Genomic DNA, 4,211 nt, shown 5'->3' with positions numbered 1-4,211 from the left:
TCCCTTTCTTTCTAGCTTGTGGATCAGGGTCACCCCTCTCGAGTACAAGAGGTCCACGAACCACGGAATGACGTCGGGCGTGGCTGCTCCTACACTCCCATGTGCGCGCATGAGAACAAGGTTCAAAGAGGGTGAGAGAAAAGTCCACTCCCTGGGCCAATCAGGTACTTAAGCTTACCGATTACCATATTTCTCGGCATGTGGTTAGTACATTCAAATACTTAATCACCACTACCACACACGCATGAGTTGTTGTGATGGTAACAAGTCATAAATTAATTCACTATAAAGTTGTAATCCAATCAACTCAAGTGATAAAGTAAAACACTTTTACCTACATTTCATTGGGCAGTTATTTATAGAGTATTATTTGACCTGATTTAGTTCACAAAGGAACGGGGTGGTTTTTCAAAATGTTACTGAGTCATGCAACACAAGTATTCTAACAAATACTAGTCAATCAAGGATATACTACAAATACAGTTGCCTATATCCACTGGTCATGATATTTTTACACAAGGTTAAAAACTTAATGAACAGCCTACTGCAAAAATTTCAGATAATTTCATGTAGCAGATTAACCATGAAAAATAAAGTAAACAACTACTTCTAGAAAAATAAATAAATTGTACAGACCAAACCATGCAAGTAATGGTAATGAAACTTTAACTGAGTGTTTATGATCCTAAGATTAGCTTACTGTAAATTTTTCAGATTTAACTCAGCTATATATAAGGCATGAAAAATAAAACATGATATAGCTGCATGGACCAAGATAAATTTCCACAGACATTTATACTAAGTTCCAGAGGGCTCAAAACTTACTAAAATGATTATGTACTCAAAGACAAGCTCTAGTAAAAATATTAGATTTTTCCCTGCAGAGAAACTATTTTTCATGATTTAGTACATTTCTTCCTACCATAAATTAGTTGGATCAGTTTGACTTAACCAAAAATTTCCAAAATTTTTCTATGGTAACTTGGCGTGAGGTATTGTAAAAATTAAACTCTTGGAACACAGTAGAGAAAATGTAATTAACAAACCTATCTAACATAGGCATACATCAAGATTTAATTAAACCTATAGCTAGACATGTCCACTGTCTATGAATTTTTTTTACAAAGCTAAACTTCTAGCTTGTAGCACTCTGGCCAAAAATTGCTACCAGATCATGAACAGAACTTGAGATCTAATTAAATGCGAAATAAAGTTGCATTTAATCTAGATTAAAAACAAGTGAGAAAATGAAAAAGTGCATGTAACAAAAGTTGTAGATCTAGTCACAAGGAACTCAGAACAGTTGAGTTTGTATTTTTCTAATTTTTCTACAATTTTAAACAAATTTATAAACTCACTGAAAAGGATTTTAAAACATGAGATAAGATATCACAAATAGGTCCCTGGAAAGATTTAAAAGCTTCACAGATAAAGCCCTTGGCTGGAGTTTGGTGGAGGGGCAGGCCTGGCCGGCCAAAATCCGGCGACTCTGGTCGCCGGCGGCGAGGGGAAAGAGGGGGGAGGAGCAAGAGGAGCTCGCGAGCTACCTCGTGGTGTGCTCGGTGTGGGTTGTGACGGCCAGAGGCGGCTCGCCAGCGTAGAGAAGGGGCCGGCGGCCGGTCTGGTCGGCAGCGGCGGCAATGGCGTGCGTGGATGGTCTCGGGCACAAGCAGAGGCCGAGCTTGGCCTTTTATAGGGGCAGTAGTAAGTTGGCCCATGCTAACGCTAAGGGTAAAAAAACAACACATGTAATATTTATATGTAAGTGTGCTCGTGTTAACGCTACGGATAAATTTCAGACATACAAAGCCATTACATTGTTCTAGGCCAAACTATTGCTACACAACCACATTCATCCCCACGCTCCATCCGCATCTGCTCTCTTCGCCTCCCTCGCGCAGTCCCCAACTGCCACCACCTGCAGGATTCCGCAGCCGTGTGCACCGCCCCTGCGCGTGATCGAAATCAGTTTAGAGATCATAACAGAAAACAACGTTTTCTTTTATGTGCAGGTAAAGTAATTTCGTTTGAAAATTGAAATGCCTCAAGTTAGCCACAATTGGCAGTGTCATCATCACAATATATGAGAGGTATAATACAGCATTTCTTTTTTTGCTAACTGAGATATGCAAGAAACAAAGATTGTATAACCAGAAAATCAAACGGATGTTGTAATTCTACATCCTTGTGATTCATGGTGGTGATGACAAAAGAAAAAGGCAAGGAGGTTAACATAAAAAACAATCACACAATAGAGTTTTCTACCTCGACCAAGGAGAATGGTGAACCAGTAGTGCCTCCATTAGCTGCTGGGTTGACACTGCAAACTGCTTGTTCCAGGATCATTAATATTCACTCCCTTCGGGCTCTTACCTGCAAGAAACCCTGCTCTTGAACCCATCCAAGCAAGTTATGCCATCATTTTTCACATGCTAAAGAGTTATAGGACAAGGAACATCTAGTTTGAATGAACCAGCAAGAATTTAACAAACAATGAGCCATCATTAAACTTTTGTAGAAACACATATCATGATGACACTTCCATTGGCTGAAATTATAACAACCAAGTCCCAACTATATGTATCAGCATTTACCTCCACATGAAAAACAATTTGAAAGTATCTATACTTCACTACGATGAGGACCATTTCAACAACCTAAAGAAAATCACCTGACCAGGTAGAGCTGGAAAATTGGTGCGTTGAATCTTACCTTGCCAGTGCAAGCTTCCTCTCCTCTTCAGATGTAAGCTCTTTACATGTCTGTCTAGTGCAAGCTTCCTCTCCTCTTCAACTCTACCTTGCCACCTGAATGTACCTGGAGTCCTGGACACAGGGAGGGAGGCTTACATTGTATGCCAGCAACAGTAATAACTAATAAGAGAGAAGAGTAGAAATTAAGAGAGGCGAAACTGGAACTTCTGCCATGCACTTGTGCTAGTAAATATAATCAAGTGGTGTTAAGTTCTTGGCAAAAAAAATCATCCTGGAAAAGACAGGTAAAGTTAGTCAAAGACTTCAGATGGACTGAAATGCAATTAATAGAACTGACAAAATAGAACTGGTTGAGTTTATGTTCACAACTTCAGAATAAACAAGACAACAACAGAGAAACAACCAATATTAGCAGTTGCAGGCTTGCAACACACAAAAACACTATACTATATGGACAAGTGCGCTAGCGAAGTTTCTTCAGAAATAAAAATCTTGCTGCTTATTAATTCGATTTCCTGTATAAAACAAATTAATTGTCTACTGAGAGGCACCATGGGCAGGCGCTGGACACCGGTGCCACGACCGACCGGCCAGCGCCTCCATGTGCACGACGCCCGTAGAGCAGCAGCAGCAACATACAGTTGAGGACCCGATTCACACAAGATTAGACCATTGATACGCCACCCATGTTCTTGACCTTAACTCAAAACAAACAAAACCAAGTAGATTGTGATAACAAGTAACAAGTTACAAATCTGAAGCACCAAAATTGTACCAAGACAAAGTTAACTCATGGCAGACTTAAAAAAGATCTGCATCAACATATTAACAGTTACTGCCAACATGAAATCCCCGCTCCCTCTCCCTCTCCCTCTCCCTCTCCCTCTCTCTCTCTACAAATAAAAATTCACCATATGTTAGTATTGTTTGACAAACATGACATATGAAACATGGATATCAGGAAGCATGACACCCTATGAAGTTGTAATACCTATTATTCTGGTAATATATATTCTCATATTATCTGGTTACGAAGCATGTATAAGTGAATCTGCGATAGAAAAGAGCTCTTTTATATTTCTAGATATGTACTTAGTTGGCCAAATCCACTGCTAAAAAAATAATGAGTTGATCATAAATAAAACAGTTAGTTACTCTCCTAAGCAGTAACCTATCATGGTTCCAATGATCATAAATCACAGAAGTAGAAATCTCTCAAATGACAGGCATATTCAAGAAGCAATAAGCAATCGGCACACGTCCCTCTCACAAGGAGATATCGACACGAATAACTGCTTCTCCTCTGCGTTTACCTGCACAGGAACTGGTGGGTGGGCGCCGACTGTCGCAGCGCAGCGTATCAATGGCTGCGCCGCCGCCGGCCCTCATGCCAGCATGGCACAAAAGCTACGCCGGCCTGCTGCGCGTCCGGCCAGCACCTCCTCGCAAACGAGCGGCGATGCAGGAGGCCGCGCCAGCGCCGCCGGAAAGGTGAGG

At 40.9% G+C, this 4,211-nt stretch overlaps 1 long non-coding RNA gene across 1 annotated transcript; it reads right to left on the bottom strand.

The window, feature by feature from the left end:
* Nucleotides 1–1,733: 1,733 nt before the first annotated feature.
* LOC120639796 lies at nt 1,734–3,970 on the bottom strand. The gene is made up of 3 exons (XR_005661671.1): nt 2,713–3,970; nt 2,266–2,385; nt 1,734–1,949 (listed from the first exon to the last, which is right to left on the bottom strand). It is a non-coding gene; the product is annotated as an uncharacterized LOC120639796 (long non-coding RNA).
* Nucleotides 3,971–4,211: the final 241 nt, after the last annotated feature.

This window comes from Panicum virgatum, chromosome 7K (assembly GCF_016808335.1).
Source record: "Panicum virgatum strain AP13 chromosome 7K, P.virgatum_v5, whole genome shotgun sequence".
NCBI lineage: Eukaryota > Viridiplantae > Streptophyta > Magnoliopsida > Poales > Poaceae > Panicum > Panicum virgatum.
Note: the sequence above shows the minus strand (reverse complement) of the source record. Positions and strands in the feature narration are given on the sequence as shown.